Here is a 24,515-nt window from a genome sequence, read left to right on the forward strand (position 1 = left end):
GCAACCATCACTCATTAGAGATAGTGGCTAACGCAGCTGCACTCGCGTTGATGGATGAGTGACAAGGTACCTGCAACGACGACTCAATGTGCATCATTGCACATTGTGCATCTGGTCACATGTCCCAAGACGACAGTGGACATGGCTGCATTGGCGTCGACTTATGTCCGAGGCGCGGACATCCAATGCTGCTTGACACTAACGTGTGTTGGTGATGAACTACCCCAAGGTGAACATGGACAGTTTCCTACGTCCCTTATTCAGGCATGCTGCTGCATTTGTCTGCATATCGTGGCACTACTCTTGGCTGTACTGACACACACTTTTTTTAATAAAGTTTCCACATTTTCACCTGTCTCCAAATGTGTTGTTTCTTCATTTGTATGCCAATATGTGTGTCACGAACTCTCTCGCTGACTGTCATACGTGAATTGCTACCCCATCCGGACTGTGGGTCTGTACTTATGCGTTCTCATGTGCCTGTTTCGGACTGATGCTTTTGGACGTTTATCTGCCACAGGCGAGTGCATTTGTGTCCTGTGTTCGATTGTGCGAATGTTTGTGTTTGGACAACATTGTGTCGGATGTTGGTGTTCTCTGCTTCCTATGTGTGTGTGCTGCATTGTGTGTGAGATGTCCCTTCATGTGAGGGTTTGTTCACCCTTCTCCCTTTCAGGTAGTGTTGTTTTCAGTTCTGTGCTTGTTCAGTGGTGTGATGTTGGCGGGTTGTGTGACTTGTGCTCCTTGTTGGTTTGTTTCATTTTGGCCATGGTTTGTCTGTAGTTGTGCTGTACTCACTTGTGCATGTGTGTCATTGTGCCCATCTCCCCCGTTCCCCCAATCCCTGCTTGTTCCTCTTCCTGGTGCTGTTGTGTCTGTAATTGTGTTGCTCCACACATAAATACATGTAAAGAACAAATTAGAATAGTTCCTTGATTCTTTTAGATTGCAAAACTTCTCTCTATTAGTTATTTTTGAATTTTTCATATAAACAGTCTTTTAAATATTCAAGGACACATAGAAGTCAGAAGTGCAACGTATTCTATCAACACACTTTCTAGAACATTCTACAACACGTGCAGGTTAAAAGTTCATCAATTTTTTAAAACCCAATGATATTTTTTTGCAACATTTTCTCGAACATTTAACGGCATGTGCAGGTTAAAAGTTCACGATTGTTTTACGTTCGAACAGTGCCTTCCAAATGCAAGTAGCAGGTGTAGTTGAGTTGACCAAATTTTATCCTATGATATGTACTCCACGTTTAAACTGCTTTTTCTTAACCAATCACAAAGATGCTTTTCCACAAAACTAATGTGCACCCTACTTTTGAAAAACAATGCTTTTCATCTCCCAATCAGTTACCGTTTTGAATGAGAAAAAAAAGTAGTTCCCCACCTTTAAACATATCTCTTATTCTACGAACGGACTGCATGAGCTACAGACATCTATCCATACTTCCCAGCCATACCTTCAAAATGCTAGTGTGGATCGTAGGACATAGCTATGTTTTCTGGTGCAGGAGGTATGCAGAACAGAGACGTATTGATTTAGACCTAGGTTTACAAAATGTGGACATTAAATGGTTTGGACAGAGAGGATTGAAGTGGCACCAATTGTTGCCTTTGGTTAAAACCTGTTTGCATCTCCAACACCCTGACCTCATGATTGTGCACTGTGGTGGTAACGACCTAGGCACATTGACTGGTGTAGGTTTGGAAATCCTAATGAAAGACACCTTTCGACAATTTATGTTGCTTTTGCCTCAAACTGTATTTGTATATTCTAATATATGCCAAAGACAGAAGTGGAAATGGTCAAACAAATGTTGTCCTCAGATTGAAAAATCTAGGAAGAATGTCAACAAAGCTGTGTCTACATACCTCAGAGACCATAGAATTGGGTCGATCTACAACAACATACGTTTTGATATGGATGATATCTCCAGAAGTGATGGAGTACGCTTCACAGATCAGGGAAATCGAGTTTTTCTGAATAACCTGAAGCTGTGCATCTGCACTTATATGTAGCTATAACTAATAAACACAAGGGCTCTTTTTAGAGCCGCCTTATATTCCCAATATCGGTTTGCAGAGTGACAGCTGTGATCCGGCTCGCAGAGGGAGATCTGCGGCCCGTCGGCTTGGCTCGCACAGGAAGAGCTATGGGCCGTCGGCTCGAAAATGCACACCAGCGTGCTGGCTCTCAGAGGGAGAGCCTGGGTCTAACTTGCAAAGGGACACCAATGGGCCAACAGCCCTGCTAGCAGGGATACACCTATCACCTAATGGACTGGCTCGCACATGTACAGCTAGGGACACGATGGCTCGCAGACACAGACCTGCAAACTGACGGACTGGTACTGTTTTATGCTTTAGGGTAGTACAGTGGTGTTTGTGTACTGTAGGGGGTTCATGCTGGAGGTTGCGTTTTAGGGTTTAAGGTAGTGCAGTGGTGTTTGGGTAGTGTAAGAATTGTGCTGGAGGTAGTGTTTTAGAGTTTACGAAAATGCTGTGGTATTTGGGTAGTGTAAGGGGTCATGCTGGGAGTAGTGTTTTAGGGTTTAGGGTAGTGCAGTGGTGTTTGTGTAGTGTAGGGGGTCATCCTCAGAGTAGTGTTTTAGGGTTTAGGGTAGTGCAGTGGTGTTTGTGTAGTGTAGGGGGTCATGTTGGGAGTAGTGTTTTAGGGTTTAGGGTAGTCTACTGGTGTTTGGGTAGTGTAGGGGGTTGTGCTGGGGATAGAATTTAGGGTACTGCAGTGGTGTTTGCTAAGTGTAGGGGGTCCTGCTAGGGGTAGTGTTTTAGGGTTTATGACAATGCATGGTGTTTGGGTAGTGTAGGGGGCTGTGCTGGGGGTAGTATTTTAGGGTTTAGGGTAGTGCAGTGGTGTTTGGGTTGGGGTCATGCTGGGGGTAGATTTAGGTTTAGGGTAGTGCCGTGGTATTTGGGTAGTGCAGGGGATCGTGCTGGGGGTAGTGTTTTAGAGTTTACGACATTGCAGTGGTCTTTGGGTAGTGTAGGAGATCGTACCAACAGACTGATTCACAGAGCTCCGAGCTGACGGACGGGCTTTTTTTAAAGGCAGAGCCGCGACCTGGTGATATCAAGATAGGCAGCGTGAAAGGCATAATCATACAGACTCAGATGTCAGTGTTGCCTCGCAGAGGTAAAACTACGAAACCGATGGCTTCTACATGGAGAGATGCGAGCTGATGGAATAAATCACAAAATGGCTGCCAACACTTCCTGGTTTCAACCAGTCACAGCCAATCAGCCGCAAGCTGGTGCTTGTAACCCCTCAGCCAATCAAATGTCAGAATTCTCAAATATTGATATCTGTAAAATTTAAATTTCTCAAAAGCTCCTGAACGGATTTACACCATTTAAACAAAAGCATGCTTTCTGGACCATCACTTTGCTCCGTGCCAAATTTGGCTTAATTCCGTTCAGCAGGACCCTCTTTTTTCTCAGCCCCTCCTATACCATTCACCCCCAAACTTTCAATATAAGAGCTAATCAAAAAAGGAGAAACTTTTGGGATAATTTCACAAAGATTCGTCAAACAGCGCCAGTTACAAGCACATAGAAGGCTCCAGAAAGGCGGCTGTGCAACCCCCTCCCAACATAAGTGCAGCCCTGGGGCTGCGCGGACCCCAGTGCACCCCCGCAACCCCTGCGAGCCCCTGCTATTATTTTGTAAGAAATAACCCCAGAACCTAGCCCACCCAAGGGCCTCATTATAATGAAACACGCGAACCTGCGACCCCAGCGCAAATTGTTGCCGATTTTTTTTTTTTTTTAATGATTTGTTGGGCCCTGGAGGTCCATCTGGGACCCCCTGAGCAGTCCTAGGGGGTCAGGGTTTTTCTACCCTGCTCCCTTCTCTTGTTTTATACCGTATATATATATATGGCAGTCGCCAGTAGGTTGTTATAGTTAGGACCTCGTTTCTATTCAAATAGCAATTTTTCTTTTTTCAATATCTTTGGCGCTGGTTGACATATCTTCGTGACATTTTCTAAACTAATGGCCCACTCTGTTCAGCTCCTATGTTGGGGGTGATTCATCAAGCAGGGGGTGAGAAAAAAGGTGGTCCCAAAATACGTTTTCCCCATGTTCATTTCCATAGGAAAAATTGGCCTGAATTGCTGAACGGAATTACACCAAATTTGGCAGAAAGGTAGCCATTGGTTTAGAAAGAGCCCTTATTTTAAATGGTGTAAATCCTTTAAGTAGTTCCCGAGAAATTTAAAAATGAAAAATATCGATATCTGAGCACCGAGGAGGGTTCGCGAATCCTCCCGATCTCGAGCTCAATTTTAATTGGCTGTCAACACTCCAAACCAGGGACTGTTGGCAGCCATCTTGTGCCTCGGCAGGACGAGTCACAAGAATACAGTGAAAAAGTGGTTGAAAACAAGACAAGGAGGCAGGGCAGAAACACCCTGAACCCCTAGGCCTTCTCAGGGGGTCCCACAAGGACACCCAGTGCCAAAAAAAACATTTTCTTTTTTAACCCCTTCGATGCTGCGCAGATTCCGCCGCTGTGCTGACGGAATCTTGCGCGGGTGTGGTCATGACGGAATGGTTCCGTCATGAGCACAGCTCAACCGTGGGTCATGACGGAACCATTCCGTCATGAGCACCGAAGGGGTTAAACGGAAGAGTTCGTACTGGGGTTGCGAAGCCAGCCGAGAAAAAAAAAAGAAAAAGAAGCACGGCCTTCCGCGCTTTGTTTTTGGAAGCCCCCGGTTTAGGAGAGTAGGATCTGCTTCTTATGGTTACCCCCACTTTTTGCTGATGTTTCACTGTTTTTCGACTTTAGTCTGGCTGGGGCCCTGCTATTCAGGACCCCAGCCTAGCTGCTTAGTCTCTAAACTGATTCCATGTATCTTAGGTACACCACAGATTGGATTCTGGGGTACCCTTATAAGTCCCTAGTATATGGTATACTATGTACCCAGGGCATAGGTACCACAGGGGCCTACCAGGGGCTGCAGCATGTATTATGCCACCCCTGGGAAGCCCTCAAAAATGACACCACAGGTCTGCTACTGCAGCCTGGGTAAGGTGGTTCATGCACCCCTTACTGAGATATAGGTTCACTATGTCTCACCCTATCACTGCACATATAAACCTATCAGTCAACCCTATGTCAGGCCTTATCAATCCTGAAGGCAGTGTGCTTGGTTTTATGTGAGAGGGTGCCCATGCATGAGCAGATCCCCTCTGCAGCCTTCGGAATCTATTCTCTGGGGTTGTCTGTGATGCAGCCTGACCATATACTTTTAAGTGCATTATAACCTCGCGGTAAATGCTAACTTTGGGATGGCTGCACGGAAACCTGTCGTGTTTGGTGTCAAACACCTTGGAAACATACCCCCACACCAGTAACTGGTGTGGGAGTATGATCCCACCCTTCTAGAGGGAGAGACATGACAGCACAGGTATACCCAGTACCAGCTAACAGAGCCCTGGAATCACAAAATGGATGCTGCCAGCCACAGACACGAGTCTGGCGTCCTGCTGCTGACTGAAACTCCGGCAGGAGAGGCCTGGACAATAGGTTTCCTGACACAGGGAGGTGTTTCCACCTCCCAGAAAGGCCTTAGTGGATTATGGCTGGGTGGGTGCACTCCAGGAGTGCTTTGAAGTCTGCACTGGGGGCACATTTGGTGTCCCTGTGCATAGTCCATCTCAAACCGGTTACAGGGGCTACCAGCTCCTGCTCTGGCACAAAACTGGACAAAGGAAATGGGTGTAGCCACCCCTCTTTCCCTACTCTCCCGTAGGTGGGTCCCCAGAGTATATCCAACCCCTTCCTTGGTTACAAGACAGGAACCCCTGGCTACAGGACTTTAAATTACACCTGGACGGAACTCTGATACAGAAATACCAGAACTTCGACGATATACACGACTAGATGACTGAAGAATCTCTCTTGGAGTAAAGGAGTTACTCCCCTGATTGGCAGGCACCAAAGACGCATCTGTCCGGTCTGCATCTCCAAAGCTCCCGCCAGACACCGAAGAATTTGCAACACAGGAGGTAGGTTTCTAGACTTCCCAGAAGCTGCCCCGAGTCCCCGGCAAAGCAGAAACCCATAGCCCTCGTGGGTACCGTGGAACCAGAACCCCTGGACAACGTGCACATTTGCGAGTGCATCAGCTTCTCGACGTCCTTTGAGGCTGTGCATTGGGTTACTTGTAGCCCAGACCCCGAGCACCTTTTACACTGAAGATTGCAATGACAGGGTGGCTCTTGCCCTGTCATTACAAACACTGCTTTGCTTTTTGGGAGTGAGAGCAGGAAACCTGCTCTCACTTCCAAGAAGCAAAGCAGTATTGGTTTTGGGCAAGGGGAACTGCATATTAGCAGCTCCTCTTGTCCAAAAGCAATGCCGGCTCGTGCAGGAGGTGGGGAACCGGGTGGGACTGTGGGGGCTCTGGGGCTCTCCCCATGGTCCCAAAGGGTATGCCTTGGGGGATGGGGTTCCCGAGGCAGAATTAAACAATTTAGAATATGGTGCATTCTTTTTTTAATTTTGCTCGGTTGGAGTCGCGACTCCATAGTGTCTAGCACGGCCCACAGTGTAAACGTGATGGGTTCGCAACTCCAAACTAGAAACATTTTTTTTTTAAATAAACGAGGCGCTATGTTTACTATAATGTAACAAAAGAAGTGGGGAACCCAATATACCCTTGGAGACTTGGGCAATGAAGCAAAAAATAAATGAAAGGTTGCCTTCAAGGGATTTTGTTTTAAAGCTTACTTTAAAGGTTATTTCTAGAAAATTACTTTTATGTTCAACCCTGATTAGTGATGAACTAATGATTAATCAAACATTGAAAAAGAAATAAAATTTTAAAACACACATTTGTCCACAAAGCATAGTTTGAATAGCACGGGGTAGACTTTTCTTCAAAAGAACATATATTAAATATATTCACAAATAAGAACAGGGCAAATAAATTAGAATCAACCAAACATCTTCAAGAGGTATCACAAGTTAACCTGCAAAGAAACTATGAAAAATCCATTCCTAAGATTAACTAAGGAAAACGATATGACAAATCAAACAGCAATCCCTTTAGGTCAACAAATGGACATTGCAGTCAACGTTTCGGTCTGTGTTGGCGATGAGACCGTCAGACCATCTTAAGGACAGTAGGTTGATTTTAAAACCAAAGAATATATATCCTTGTGTAATTTCTTTGTCATATTGTTTTCCTTAGTTAATCTTAGGAATGGATTTTTTCATAGTTTCGGGCGCTTGGAGTCGCGACGCCATCGTGTCCAGCCCGGCCCCCCAGTGTAAACGCAGTGGGTTTTCGACTCTACGCAAAATTGAAGATAAAAGAAAATGTATTTTTAATAGGTAAGATTAACTTTTGAGTTATAGGGTGGCTCTAAAAAGAGCCCTTGTGTTTATTATGAGTTTCTTGTAACTACATATAAGTGTGGATGCAGAGCTTTAAGGTTGTTGAGAAAGACTCTGTTTCCGTCATCTGTAAAGTGTACTCCGTCACTCCTGTAGATGCCCTCCATATAAAAACATAGATTGTTGTTATATATGGATCCTATTCTATGGTCTCTAAGATAAGCAGAAACAGCTTTATTGACATTTTGTCTATCTTTCTCAATCTGTGGACAAAATTGACTTGCCCTGTTCCATTTTTTTCTTTGGCATATGTTAGAGTAGACAATGATACTTTGAGGTAAAAGCAATTTCAATTGTGTAAAGGTGTCCTTCATTATCATTTCCAGACCTACCCCAGTCAATGTGCCTAGGTCATTGCCAACACAGTGCACAATCATGAGGTCAGGGGGATGGAGATGCAAAGAGGTTTTAACCAGAGGCATCAATTGGTGCCACTTTAATCTTCTCTGTGCAATCCATTTAATATCCACATTTTGCAAAGCTAGGTTTTTGTCAATACCTCTGCATTCAGCATATCTTTTGCACCCAAAAACATAGCTTAACAATCCACACTGTAGGCATCTTGAGGTGATGTCTGGAAGTAATGGAAAGATGTCTGTAGTTGAGGTAGTCACTTGATAGAATAAGAGGTATCTGAAATGGTGGACAAGATGCAGTTTTTAAAAAAGAAGAGAATTGATTGGCTGTTTAAGAACATTGTACATTCAAAGTAGGGTGCATTTAACTTTTTTGATAACAGCATACATCTTATTGGTTAGTAAAAAATGTTGGGAAAGAACAGTTGAAAGGATAGGCTGATATTTTGGAAATGTCAACCACACCTGCTGTTTGCATTTGAAACATTGTGTGGTGTCATGAAAAACAATGACTGTCAGTGCAGTTCAGTGTTCCATGATCTGTTTCTATGGAAACTGGGATCAATCAGAATGGGGGTAGGGTTCAAAGTTAATGGTGGCATTAAAGTCTGATTTTGTAATTAAAATAAAAGTAATATGTTATTAGAGTGACATTTCCCAAGTCAGTGCTATCTTTAAAAGTGGTGTATTATTAAAAAATAGTGGTAAACTTATGTGTAGTATATGTTTGAACTCCCATATAGATTTGCGGTCCCATCGCTTTGCTACACGGTGGAGTTGCGACTTCTAAAAAAATACAGCGGCAATTTGGTTAGTTTTAGAAGTCAGTTGGTAAGGGTTGATATGTCTAACCAATAGAAATGTGTTTTAGAATTTAAAATAATCTGGGAAGCAATGTGATTTGTTACTTACATGTATTTGTGTGGAAAAGAGAGGGAAACTTTGCCATTACTGGTTTTGCCTTGCTGAGATAAGTGCTATATATTGATTGTGTGCATAAGAAAATCCATTCTGAGTTTCTGATATTTTATATTCTACAAATCAATTTGGAAGGTAAGTTATAAATTTGTAAGGTGAACTATGTGTTAAATTTATTTTTAAAGGAAAACAAATATTCATGAATTTTAATGTTTGAAATATATTAATAAATGTACCGATGTTTCTTATAGTTTGTTCAAATGCAGTTAACTGTTGTTTGAAATAAATTTAGCATAGTATTATGTGTATTTTTAATATGGATTACTGATTATGGTAGTTTGTTTTAATGGGTGGATATGTATATTTGTACTATACCACATAATTTTAGCTGGTTCTTTAAGTTTGGAGGTGGAGTCTGACAAATATTAAGAAGTGCTGTCTCATTTATCTTTGTAGTTGTATATGTATTTTCACATGCTTATAAATATATGGTGCATGATGTAGAAGAAAGAGCTGTTGTTGCTTTTTGTGGTAGGGTCCAGAGTTTGAGTACTAGTAGAATGGTGTAGATGCAGCACAAAACTGTGCTTTGAAGGATGTACATATAAGGTAATAATAGTCAGGTTTCTTTTTTGCAGTTTGTACAAAGGTATAGTTGAAGGATGCCGCATAATTTTAGATAGAATGCTGAAGATGCTGCACAAATGTGTGATTTGAAAGATGTATATATAAGCTGTTATTAATTAGTCTTCTTTATTATAGTCTGTAGAAAGGTATAGTTGAATGATAACACATAATTTTAGATAGATTTGTGAAGGTGGAGCACAATTATGTGCTTTGAAAGATGATCATGTAAGCTGTTATTAATTAGGCTTCTTTTTTGTATTCTGTACAAAAGTATAGTTGAATAATGCCGCATAATTTGAGATAGAAAGGTGAAGATGCAGTATAAAAGTGTGGTTTCATAGAAGCTCATATAAAGTGTTATGTATACAGTAATCCATGCAGTGGATGTGTATGTTTGCACTGATTAAATTAGCCAGTCACTTTTCATCTTGTCCAGTCATCTCATTACCTACACACTACCCTTGCAGTCTTGAAATCACACATGAGTTTCTGCTACATTCAGGTATTCACCAAGGCAGTACTCAATGACTGATGAATCCCTTCAATTGCTATTTATACAGTTATCCATGCAGTGGATGTGTATGTTTGCACTCATGAAATTAGCTAGTCACTTTTCATCTTGTCATGTGCTTACCCAGTGACTTACAGTTGACTTATGTAATAGTGTGTTGCTTTTTAGCGGGCTAGGCCCACTATCATGCACTTATAAAAACAACCAAATACTCACCATGTAGTTTTACAATGATGCAGGGGCTACATATGCAGTGCTGTAATCACTCAGTCATTACTTCAGCACTGATGCAATCACTTGGGCACCATCTGTGCACTTGTGAAATCACCCATTCACTTGCTATGGACTTCAATAATCCCTCAGATATTACCCTTGCAGGCTAGGAATCACTCAGGGGTCTACTTGCGTAGTACCCCCTAAAATTATACAATGATGCAGGCTGTTGCTGTGTAATCATCTCATTACCTACACACTACCCTTGCAGTCTTCAAATCACACATGCGTTTCTGCTACATTCAGGTATTCACCTAGGCAGTACTCAATGACTGATGAATCCCTTCAATTGCTATTTATACGGTTATCCATGAAGTGGATATGTATGGTTGCACTCATGACATTAGCCAGTCACTTTACATCTTGTCATGTACTTACCCAGTGACTTACAGTTGACTTATGTAATAGTGTGCTGCTTTGTAATGGGCTAGGCCCACTGTCATGCACTTATAAAAACAACCAAACACTCACACTGCTGTCTTACAATGATGCAGGGGCTACATATGCAGTTCTGTAATCACTCACACATTACTTCAACACTGACGTAATCACTTAGGCACTATCTGTGCACTTATGAAATCACCTACTCACCTGCTATCTTCTTGAGTAATCCCCCAGATATTACCCTTGCAGGCTAGGAATCACTTAGAGGTCTAATTGCGTAGTACCCCCTACAATTATACAATGATGCAGGCTGTTGCTGTGTAGTCATCTCATTACCTACACACTACCCTTGCAGTCTTCAAATCACACATGCGTTTCTGCTTCATTCACGCATTTACCTGGGCAGAACTCAATGACTGATGAATCCCTTCAACTACTACTTATACAGTTATCCATGCACTGGATGTGTATGTTTGCGCTCATGAAATTAGCCAGTCATGTTTCTTCTTGTTCTGTACTTATTTAGTGACTTGCAGTTGCCTTATGTAATTGTGTACTGGTTTGTGCTGGGCTAGGCCCAATTGTTATGCACTTATTAAAACACCCAAATACTCACCATGCAGTCTTACAATGATGCAGGGGCTACATATGCAGTGCTGTAATGACTCGGGCATTACTTCAGCACTGATGCAATCACTTGGGCACCATCAGTGCACTTGTGAAATCATCCACTCACTTGCTATCTACTTCAATAATCCCCCAGATATTACCCTTGCAGGCTAGGAATCACTCAGGGGTCTACTTTTGTAGTACCCCCTACAGATATGTAATGATGCAGGCTGTTGCTGTGTAGTCATCTCATTACCTACACACTACCATTGCAGTCTTCAAATCACACATGCGTTTCTGCTGCATTCAGGTATTCACATAGGCAGTACTCAATGTCTGATGAATCCCTTCAACTGCTATTTATACAGTTATCCATGCACTGGATGTGTATGTTTGCACTCATCAAATTAGACAGTCACTTTACCTCTTGTCCTGTACTTACCCAGTAACTTACAGTTGACTTATGTAATAATGTGCTGGTTTCTGCTGGGCTAGGCCCAATTGTTATGCACTTATAAAAACACCCAAATACTCACCATGGAGTCTTACAATGATGCAGGTGCTACATATGCAGTGCTGTAATCACGCAAGCATTACTTCAGCACTGATGCAATCACATAGGCACCATCTGTGCACTTGTGAAATCACCCACTCACTTGCTATCTACTTCAACAATCCCCCAGATGTTACCCTTGCAGGGTAGGAATCACTCAGGGGTCTACTTGCTTAGTACCCCCGACAGTTATGCAATGATGCAGGCGCTTGCTGTGTAGTCATCTCATTAGCTATACACTACCCTTGCAGTCTTCAAATCACACATGCGTTTCTGCTGCATTGACGTATTCACCTAGGCAGAACTCAATGACTGATGAATCCCTTCAACTGCTACTTATACAGATATCCATGCACTGGATGTGTATATTTGCATTCATGAAATTAGACAGTCATTTTTTATATTGTCCTGTACTTACCCAGTGACTTACAGTTGACTTATGTAATAGTGTGCTGCTTTGTATTGGGCTAGGCCAAACTGTCATGCACTTATAAAAACACCCAAATACTCACCATGCAGTCTTACAATGAGGCAGGGGCTACATATGCAGTCCTGTAATCACTTAGGTATTACTTCAGCACTGATGCAATCATTTACACAGTATTTTTCTCCACCTCTCTTCTCTCACTGTGCCCACCCATTTCTCCTTTCTGTATACCATTTGCCTGATTTTGCAAATATCTTCTCTCTTTCTGCACCTTTGGTGCTTCTTTCTGAAGTGATCTGTCTTCTTCCTGCATCTCTGTTTCAAATTTCTTTGTCTCTCTTGCCTTTTATTGCACCCCTCTTTCCTCTTTCTGCACCTCTCTTGCCTTACTGTGCTCACCTGTTTACTCTTTGTTTACCTTATATGCCTCTTTTTGCACCTCTGTTGCTTCTTATGAACTACTGTTGTTTCTTTCTATGAGTTCTCTTGCACATTTTTGTATCCTTCTCATATAGTTAACCCTTTAACCGCGGCGTAATTTCCACCGCGGGCGTTTCCGCAAGTAAACCGTGATGTAAAACAAAGAGTGAAGACAGACTCAAAAACCTTCTCGTTGTTGAAGAAACTGTGTAAAGTGCCGACTTGATTAAGTGATTTTATTTCACTCAGGAGTGCTCACTAGAGTAGCCCCTCCAGTGGCGAGTGCTTTTTTTCTTATTATAAGAATTAGTAGATGTCAGCAAAGTGCAAAAGGCTACGTTATATCTCACAAAAAACAATGTTTACTACAAAAATGTGTATTTGGAAGAAGAAGAAATCGATTTAGTTGATGATAGCAAAATTTCAAATGGCCAAATCGAAAAAGTGGATGTGTCCAAAAATTAAGAAATTTATGAACATTATATTGTTCATCCTTTACATTCAAAGGAAGTTATTGGAAATACTATTGAACTATTCCAAATGAAGTAAGCGAAGGGAACTCCCATGAGTGTTTGGGAAAGAAGTTTGGAAGCTCGTTGTTTTCGACAGCTCTTCCTCACTGGAAAAGGTGGACGATATGACGAACGACCTGTACAAATTCCAGCATCAGAATATCGTACAACAAGATTGTACTCAGAAGATCCAAGATTTCGACAATGTATTCCATATATATTTCATCTTTTGTTTGAAAGTGACTTGGACTTTCATATGCAGTGAACCACATATTAAAAACAGGAGATCATCTTCAACATGTTTCTGTTAGGAATTCATTGACAAAGTAGAACAGAGAGACGATCATTTAGAATCTCAATTGATTAATCTGATGGCGTGTTAATGTGGTACTAATGAGTATTGGTATCGTCATCATGGTGAACCTAAATATATGTTAAGGAACTTAGGAACCCCTACATGGTTTGTTACGCTGAGCTCTGCTGAATACGCATGGGATGATTGAGTTAAATCTGTACAAGAAATTGAATATTTAGCATTAAATGAACTGGAAAGCACAGATATTGTTAAACCAAACATATTGGATACGTACTATCCAAATAGAAGTCCCCATCTTGAAAATATATGTCTGTATGAAATTCTGCAATGTTACAGTTTTAAGAGAAACATTACAGAGAACAAAAATGAAGAAAAATATGCAGTGATTGGTTCAGAAGGATGTTTGGTGAAACATAGTAAAGGAAATCTGATTAATCACAGGAAACTAAGTTGTGATACACCAGATAAAAGGGAATTTTACTATTTAGCACTTCTGCAACTCTTCATCCTTGGCATACTGAAATGGAATTACTTGGAGATTTTCAGTCGTATGAAGATTTTTTTAATGCATGTAAAGATAGCATTGCATGTACAGTTTTTCAAAATTATCTACAAATCTTGAATGAAGAGATTCAACAAGAAGCTACTATTGCAGCTGAGATTGATAGAGACAGTTCTCAAGACAGACAAAGTTCTGCTCCACTGAGTCAAGATCCACTGGGCGAACCAATTCTTGAAAATGAAGCAGCAGTTGCTATGAGTGAAGTAGAAACGGCAATGCATCAAGCTCAACAGGATATTATGGAGTTGGGAAACTTGGAAGACCAACTAAATATTAAACAGAAAGAAATATATCAGCAAGTTACAGAACAGATCGACCATGGTTTACATCATGAAAATAAAGAATGCAACTGCACATCATTTCAGCCTATCCGAATGTATATCAGTGGTCAAGCTGGTACAGGAAAACGTTTCTTAAATAAAGTTTTGACCAGGTATTTACAGAAAACCACTGAATCACATTTATCTTGTGTTGTAACCTCTTCAACTGGGTTAGCAGCACACAACATTAAAGGGATTACATTACATCGTTTAGTAATGCTACCTGTTGAATAAGAAAACAAGTTGAAATATCACAAACTTTCTGGAGAAGCTTGTTTGGAAGTTCCAAGAGTACTAAAGAAAATTAATCTTCTGATAATTGTTGAGGTAAGCATGGTCTCAAAATTAATGCTTGCCTTGGTACATTTACGAATGCAGCAAATTTTAAAAACAGATTATGATGTGTTATTTGGAGGAAAACATGTGATTGTTTTTGGCGATCTACTGCAACTTAGTCCTGTAAAAGGGGAACCAGTTTTTAAAACACTTCTGCATGAAGACACCAGGAAATCTTTGGGAAGTATTGGAAATGTCAAGATTTGGTCATATTTTGAATAGAAAGTACTTATTAAAAATATGCGACAGGCAAGTGATGAATATTTTGGAAGCATCTTTAAAGAAATAAGAATTGGTGTTTTGACAGAACGTGGAAAAGAAGCTTTGCAAAGTTTGTTGCTTACAAACTTGTTTCCAAATGAAAATGTTGCTCGTAAAATATATACAAAAAAATTGGAGAAAATAAATCTAAAATCTGCTTAATGCCAACACTGCGAAAGTGTTCTACATTCAATGAAGAACCACTAAAGCTGGAAAAACAACAAATAATAAAAATGGAAGCCATTGATAAAATAGAACATGAAGAAATTACTACTATTTTGACAAAAATATTAAAAACAAAATTGGATTCTTTGGAAAAATCTGTATCTAAAATTGCTGGTTTCGAAAAGATTTTATATGCATGTGAAAACTGTTGGGTATTTTTACTGCGTAATTTGGATGTGGAAAAAGGTTTAGTAAATGGAGCAATGGCAAAAGTTGTTGAATTTGTTAATTATCAAAATAGAGATGGAATTGGATTTTTGAAGATGAAATTTGATAAGACGGAAGAAGTAAAACAGATTGGACGTTCTGCTGTTTGTTTTTTACTTGTAAAAGACTTATATGTTAGTAGAAAACAGTTTCCTCTTTCTTTCTTTGGCCTATGCGGTGACTATTCATAAATCTCAAGGTTTAAGTGTAGACAGTACTTTGGTAAACATTGGAAGTACCGTGTCTAAAGAGGGTATGGATTATGTTGCATTGTCTCGACTCAGAACTTTAGCTGGATTGTATTTGATTGATTTTGATGAGAGAACGATTAGTGCCTATGCAAATTGTTAAAGAGAGTATAATCGTGTAAGAAGATTGTATGCTCCCAAATTAGGTGAATATCCTGTATATGAAAAGCATGTAGTATGTCGAAAAGGAACATATGAGACACTCTGTAGTGAGGTTGGAAACAAGAAAAAAAATCAACAGATTGTTGAGATTGCAAACAAAAAGATAAAGGACTCTGTTGAAGATATTGTAGGATATCAGTTAGAAAATAGTTCAGGTATACACTGCTATGCAAATATATAGTTGTGAATGTCATATTTTTTCTAGAAAATCTTCAACAACAAATTATCGAAAATCGAGAAGAAAGATTTTGTTCTTTATTACATTCTATTTATGAAAAGCTGACAACTTATAAAACTAAAATCCAAAGTGCTTCTGGCATACGGCATCTTCTCTGATATATATTCTGGTTGTTCACAATTTACACAGAATGTCCAGCAAGATGCTCAGGAATTTCAAATGTTTATGCTTGCAGTATTAGGAGATGAAGGAATACAAATTGATAATACGGTTGGACTACGTTACAGATGGGACCATAAATGTGAGAGCTGTTCATTTTCTACTACCACTGAAATTGACAATGAAAGATTCATATATTCGACAATACCAGATTGCAAAATAGTGTCTTTTAACAAATTAGTGAAATCAGCTCATCAAAATATGGAATGTAGTCACTGCAAATCGAAAATGTTTTCAACATTATTTATAGAAAGAGTTGGAAAATATATCATTTTATTGATACAACGTTGTAGAGCAGATGGAAGAAAATTGGAAACTATAATTTTAAATTTTGTGGCAAGCCGACTGTCAATATCAGGGAGAACTTTAAAAGCAGTGGCAATTATGGTCCACATCTGGACACTATACAGTGTATTTAAAGTGCAATAAAGGATGGACCCATTGTAATGATGCCCATTTATAATTCAAAAGTCGGTTTCCTTATGAATTATCAAATTCATATCTAATATTTTTGATGCCAAAGTTCTGAAAACATCATTTGGCCTATTGGGAAGGTGTCAACATGAATTAATGAGTTTATTTTGGAAATTTTAAATACAAATGATTTCAGAAATATCATTCAGCCCAATGGAAAGGTATGGATATGAATTAAGAAGTGTATTTTGGATATTTTCAATGCAAATGATTTTGCAAACATCATTCGGCCTCTAGGGAAGATGTGAAGATTTACTGTTTCAATTATCATTTTTATTCTTTGATATTGTATTTAGAATTTTTTTTTTTTGAAAGAGGCAGTTCATATATTTGTACTTTGCAGTATTTGCAATATAAATTAGAGTGTCTATTTTATAAAATATATACAGATAGTTGAATTTGTTGTAAATATTTTGAAGAATGACTTCGGTTTTTTTAACAATCTTATTGATTGCATTTTTTTTGCCCGCTGTAACATGATGATCAAGATTGAAATCACTGTGTATTCTTTTACAGAAACTAATTCTAAAGTTTAAAAATATTTTAAATTTACATTAAAATAAAACAACTGAAAAAAAGTTTCAATCAGTTTCATATCTACTGCAAAAAGGTAAATTAAGTCACGCAAGCACTACCCATACACTGCTACAATCAACAGTGCAGTATCCATACAATCCTTTAACACCCTAGACACTGCCCATTCACACTTTCAATTACCCAGGTAGTACCCATGCAGACCAGCAATACCCCTGTCACTCCCCATGCACTCCTTTCTAAATGCTTGAGCATACTTGAAGTACCACACAAGTACTTTTTTCCGATCCCCTTGATAGAAGTTGGTCACAGAGAGAGCAAGTGACCTTTCTAGCATTTACTTTTTTCTCTCCAGGAGGGAAGATGAAAAAGGTCCATACTGTGGTAAATTTAAATTACCTAGACTTAATTTATGCGGTAAAATACAATACGAATAACTCAGTAAAAATAAGAGGCAGAATCCGTGGTATTCGAGGGTATAATAGGGAATTTATTCCTTACAAAGGAATGATGGTTCGAACCAGGCAATCGAGTTCCGTCACCACGAAGGTTCAGGAAGGGATCAGCAATACATTATTGACAGGTTATGGCATATATAGTAATGCATTACAGTAAAGACAGATGCAGGAGGCGTAACAGCTGATAAGAATACACATACGTAATAGAAAAGGCGTTACAAATAGGCGTGCATAGAGGCGTATACTAAAAACGTCATTATGATGGTGACACAAATGGGTGGATCCATAAGAGAATCCTGCAAAGTCAGCAAAAATACATGGCAGAGATGCGCGCGCAGCCGCATGACGTGTGATTGACGTGTAACTAGAGGGTGAAGGGAACTTGACATTTAGCCCTACATGGGGAGACAGAAGTCTGGGGTGTCAGGACAACCTAGTCCTAAATCATATCTAATATCTTGTGTTTAAGGAACTATATTATCTGGAAGGAAAGGTCTTCTCGGACAGATCCTATTCTATACTGACTGCTAGTGCGTGTACAAGCGTCTAAGTGTCTACATGAGATGCGAGGGGGCATGGGCCTACCATGGTAACGAGAGTCATGAATTACTTGCACGGAGACAGTAAGGCCGGGCCCTTTGCTCTGCAGCTAGAGGGATGTTTACCTAAGCTACTTAGACAGGAATGCATTTCTTGAGGAGCGGAACAGATAACTTGAAGGCTGAATACAGTTTTGGCAGGCAACAGGCCGGGCTAGGCACCGTTAGCCGCGCAGGAAGTAAGACAAAGTTCATGGATACAGATGCAGGTCCAGGCTGGAGCATTCAGAGGAAGAAGCAAGAAAAAGCTCGATGGCAGAATTCAGGGCCTACCTTGCCAGAGCTGGAAAACGTGAAAAGTATACCATATAAAGACGGTGGCAAGGCATACTTAGGAACGGAATATCTGATCCATTCATGGCAGACATGAAAGAGTACATATTAACGTTGGACACAATTGTATTTGCGTCTTCATAGCTTGAAGTGGAGGGAACATACATGTACTTGTAGCATGTACACCGTGAGAAGTCAAATAACCTCTCTCTCGCCAAAGGACTCCGAAGTCGTGTACGACTCCGAAAGCATAACGTGAATCTGTGTATATGTTAACTTTTCTATTCTTGGCTTGAATACAGGCTTGTGTCAGAGCAATAAGCTCTGCTGCTTGAGCTGATAATGTGTCGATACAATTTGTTTCAATGACTTCGGTATCAATCAATCAATCAATCAATCAATCAATCAACCTTCAAGAGAACGACGACCCACCACCACCAGCAACAGGCCGCCCGCAGAAGCTGGAACAAGATCACAGCAGACCAGCTCGCCACCTCCCTGAGCCAGCACCCCCCTGCCAGCTCAGCGAACCCCAGCCAGGCCGCCAACAACCTCACACAGTGGATCAGCAACTGCGCGGACGAACTCGCCCCGCTGAGGACCCCGCCCAGCAGACCCGGCAGCAAGAAAGCCCCGTGGTTCACCGACGAACTCAAGAGCTCCAAGAAGAACTGCCGAGCCCTCGAGAAAGTCTGGAGAAGGGATCCCACACCGGACAACAGGACCACCTTCAAGCTGGCCACCCGGAAACACCACCAGCTGATCCGCGCCGCCAAGAAAACTGCTTTCAAGGACCGGCTGGACAACAACGCACACAACTGCAAGGAACTCTTCAACATCGTGAAAGAGCTCTCCAACCCCAGCGCAGAAAACAACGACATCACCCCATCGCAAGACCTCTGCAACTCCCTCGCCTCATACTTCCACAACAAGATCGCGGACATACACAACAGCTTCAGCAACCAACCAACGCACACCAAGACCGAACAACCACCCCTCACCACCACCCTCCAAGCCTGGACTCCGATCAGCACCGAAGACACCATCCGCAAGATGAACTCCATCCACTCCGGATCACCGACCGACCCCTGCCCTCATCACGTCTTCAACAAGGCTGACGCTGTCATCGCACCCCACCTGCGAGACATCATCAACACATCCTTCGACACCGCCACCTTCCCTGAGAGCTGGAAGCACGCCGAACTCAGCGCGCTACTCAAGAAACCCACAGCGGACCCCACCGAACTCAAGAACTACCGCCCCATCTCGCTCCTCCCGTTTCCAGCCAAAGTCATCGAGAAGACCGTCAACAAGCAGATGGCCGCCTTCCTCGAAACGAATGGATCCCTCGACCCCTCACAGTCCGGCTTCCGAGCCAATCACAGCACCGAGACCGCCCTCATCGCCGCCACCGATGACATTCGAGCCCTGATGGACAACGGAGAAACAGCGGCCCTCATCCTCCTAGACCTCTCCGCAGCATTCGACACTGTCTGCCACCGCACCCTAGTACAGCGCCTCAGCAACGTCGGAATCCAGGACAAGGCGTTGGAATGGATCATCTCCTTCCTCGACGGAAGAACACAGAAAGTCCGTCTACCACCGTACAAGTCAGAGGCCACCGATGTCATCTGCGGCGTCCCTCAAGGATCCTCGCTGAGCCCCACCCTCTTCAACGTCTACATGAGCCCCCTCGCGGCCATCGCACGGCAACACCACCTCAACATAATCTCCTACGCCGACGACACCCAGCTGATCCTCTCCCTGACCAACGACCCCGCCGCCGCCAGAGCCAACCTACACGAAGGGATGAAGGACGTAGCCGAGTGGATGACGACCAGCCGCCTGAAGCTGAACTCGGACAAGACGGAGGTCCTCATCCTGGGCTCCTCACCCTCCGCCTGGGACGACTCCTGGTGGCTTCCCGCCCTGGGCACCGCACTCAAACCGACAGACCATGCACGCAACCTGGGCTTCATCCTGGACTCCTCCCTCTCCATGACCAGGCAAGTCAACGCCGTCTCCTCGGCGTGCTTCAACATCCTACGCATGCTACGGAAGATCTTCTGGTGGATCCCCACCGAGACCAGGAGGACCGTCACCCAGGCCCTCGTCACCAGCCGACTGGACTACAGCAACGCCCTCTACGCCGGTACCACCGCCAAGCTCCAGAAGAGACTCCAGCGGATCCAGAACGCCTCAGCCAGACTCATCCTCGACATCCCACGAACCAGCCACATCTCCGGACATCTGAGAGACCTTCACTGGCTCCCCGTCAACAAAAGAATCACCTTCCGCCTCCTCACCCACGCACACAAAGCGCTACACGACCAAGGCCCGAGCTACCTCAACAGCTGAGTCAACTTCTACGCTCCCAAACGCCACCTCCGATCAGCCAACCTCGCCCTCGCCGCCGTCCCCCGCATCCGAAGAGCGACCACAGGAGGAAGGTCCTTCTCCTACCTGGCCGCCAAGACCTGGAACTCCCTCCCGACCGACCTGCGCCTGACCCAAGACCACCTCTCCTTCAGGAAGAAGCTGAAGACATGGCTGTTTGAGCAGTAGCGGCACCCCCCCACCCCCAGCGCCTTGAGACCCTACGGGTATGTAGCGCGCTCTATAAATGTCACTGATTGATTGATTGATTGATTGATTGTACATGGAGCCGTTGGGGTCTAGATAGGGGACACAATTGACCATAAAAATTCATATTTCCTCATTCCCTCCTTGTCCCCTACAGACCCTCATGAAATATCGATCTTCAGGAATCCATCAATCTGTTCATGTAACATCATTTGCTCTTCTTTCTTCTTCCGGGATCTTGAATGAAAACTTGAACGTGGAATACACGATGTGGCACACAGGCCGCAAATCGCTGGTCCACATTGTAGACATAGGCAGCAACTGAATACTATGAGAAGGCCAATACCTAGGAAGGATAGGACTTTCCATCCCCAGGCTGACAACACGCTCCAGAACCAACCGGACCATGTCCAGGTGCCTGTATTCTGATGTATCTGGTTTGCAATCTTGTGAAGACGAGTTCTGGCTTTATATACGGATGGCGCGTTTTCTGGGATGAAAACACAGCAACTTGATCCGATGACCCTACAAGCTCCGCCCCTATCTGCTAGGATGACGTCAAGGACAAGACGATTTTGGAGAACAACAATCCGCATCGCAGACTGCTCCTCTGTTAAGTTGCCTAGGGCAGAGGTAGTTTCATTCACTACTGCTTCAAGGGTTCTGGTTAATCTACGTATCAGTTTACTGTTTGAGACAACACCTATGTAAGGAAAGAGACCTTTATTGAAGTCTGTATATTGTTCCCATGCTGTTTCGGTGTAGTCAACGATCGGGATATCTCTCTGGGGTCTATGGTGTACTAGATTGGTATTTCTATGATAATCAGGAGGGGCTAGAAAAACAGGTGGCAGAAGAAATGCAATGTAACAGGTACCATCCCAGTCTAGGGGTAGGCGTATATATGCGGTGTGGCCACAGATAAAGTAGGAGTGACGGGAAGCTCTAAATGTAGACTTGCCTTTATCACTGAATTCGATCACAGTAGTACATTTACTATGACCCAGGTGTACTGAACCATTCTTTCTTACACAGAATTCACCTTTAACTGGTAATACGGACATAGCAGGCAAGACTAGTGTAGCTTCAGATTCAACATTTAGAATCATGAGGTTAAGTGTAAAATTACCTAATCCATATACTTCATTTTCTAGGTCAGTTCCTGTTCTTTTGGGAAGTCCCTCCTTGTTAGGATAACAGGCTTTAAGCAAAACTAAGTTCAGGTTTCCCCATACCCAGTTGCTCTGGTAAACTACGGTGTTTGAATCTAAAGAGTTAATCAAACTAAACCATGCTCCACAGGAACCATTGTGTGTAAACGGGTACGGAAAGAGAGGCAGAACTCCTTTGTACTTCTGATAGGGAGGGAGTCGGCCACATATCCAACAATTTGTAGCATTGCTGGTCTGATGGGAATGATGTAACATACTAATGAACGTGTTGTTGCGCAGCGCAAATCTATAGGACAACTCATGTGGAGGTAGTTCACTAAAAGAATGTTCGGCTGTAACATTGTAAGCACGCTTGAAAATAGGATAGTACACATGTAACAGTATACTTGCAGCAATAATAAAAAGACTTAGGAAAAACATAATCAACAATGTCACTATACAGTGACTATGAAGTGATTTACAGTATGCATGTTTCTTGAGCTGTTTCTGTCTATTTCTCTCTCTCATTCGGTCTAGAGGATACATGTCAAAGACTTAATTCAACCGATTCACCTTGGAGAGGACTTAAACAATCGAATTGTCTGACTTGCTAGACCTTAGTTTCAGTTTATAGTTTTGAGATTCGGTCGGTTCAACCAGGGGGAGTTTTGAATCAGTCTCTGGAAGGGGGCAGGGCTGAGAGTTCAGATCGGCTGGTAGTCCATGAAATTTCTTGATATGACTCGAGTGTAACCAACCCTTGCGACCCTCGACCTTCACTGCTGTCCTCGTCGTTAGAAGAACCAGCTTTGGTTGTAGCCAGCGAGGCTCCAACGGGCTCCTCCTGTCGAAGTTTCTGATGAAAACGAGATCCCCAGGAACCACTTCATGGGGCTTTACCTCGGTGTTGTCGGGAAAGGCTGCAGCTATCTGTGAACGGCAAGATTGTAGTGCAGACATCAAGGAAGCAAGGTAATCTGTCAGCATATTACAATCAACATCAGTTATTTTACGAGGTATAGGCGTCCCCCACATATTTGGTGGCCTACCGAAGACCACCTCGTACGGGGATAGCCCTGTGCGAGAATGTGCTACCATTCTCATGTAAAATAGTGCAACCGGTAAGGCTACTATCCAGTCGACACCTTTCTCTCTACAGATTTTAGAAAGTCGTATTTTCAGGGTCTGATTATGACGTTCCACGAGACCTGCTGCCTCGGGATGTCGGACACAGTGGAATTTCCATTGATAGCCTAACAAGAGTGAAATGTGTTTCATTAGCTCGGTTGAGAACGGCTGGCCATTATCTGAGTACACGATACGGGGCAAACCATACCGTGGGAAGAATTCACGAACTAATTGTTTGGCAGTAGTCGGGGCAGTGTAATCTGAGACGGGATACGCCTCTGTCCAACGGTAAAGAGCGCATACAACTACGAGAACATATTTGAATCCTCGACATCGTTCCATCTGGATATAATCCATCTGGAGGACTTCAAAAGGGTGATCGGGAGGTTGAAATCCACCCTGCTCTACAGGTACGCCTTTACCTGGATTGAACTGACAACAAATCATACAAGTTCGGACTTTCTGTTTAGCTGCAGCTCGTAAGTGTTTGTTGAACCAAATGTGTTGAATACTGTCTAACATAGCTTTTTCTCCTAGATGTGCTGGACTATGTATTGTGTTAATGATAACTTGAACCATTGAGTCGGGGAGAAACCATATAGATTTTCCCTTCGTCATCCATCCCTGATCTGTTTGGATCCCTCCTAATTCAGTCCATTTCTTTATTTCCTCTGGTGTAGCATGTGTCTGTATGTCAATTACATCAAGGGCGGGATCCTTAACTGTCATGCAGTGTGTCGTCGTCGGAACTATTGTTTTTGTCAAGTCAGTTGTATGAGTCTGATTCTGTGCTGTTTGCTTAGCTGTTCGGTCTGCTAGGTCGTTACCCTGGGAAATAATATCGGTGACTTTTGTATGGGCTTTGCACTTCATGATAGATATTGAAGTAGGTAGATGTATTGCATCTAACAGAGCTTGAATGAGGGGACCGTGTTGAATGTTGGCACCGTGAGAAGTCAAATAACCTCTCTCTCGCCAAAGGACTCCGAAGTCGTGTACGACTCCGAAAGCATAACGTGAATCTGTGTATATGTTAACTTTTCTATTCTTGGCTTGAATACAGGCTTGTGTCAGAGCAATAAGCTCTGCTGCTTGAGCTGATAATGTGTCGATACAATTTGTTTCAATGACTTCGGTATCTGTCGTGACTGCATAAGCGGCCACTAACTTTCCTGTACTCGTTCTCATACATGAACCATCTACATAAAGTGTCAGGTCTGGATCTGGTAATGGGACATCTGTCAAGTCTTG

This window comes from Triturus cristatus, chromosome 5_2 (genome assembly GCF_964204655.1).
Source record: "Triturus cristatus chromosome 5_2, aTriCri1.1, whole genome shotgun sequence".
NCBI classification, from domain to species: Eukaryota; Metazoa; Chordata; class Amphibia; order Caudata; family Salamandridae; genus Triturus; species Triturus cristatus.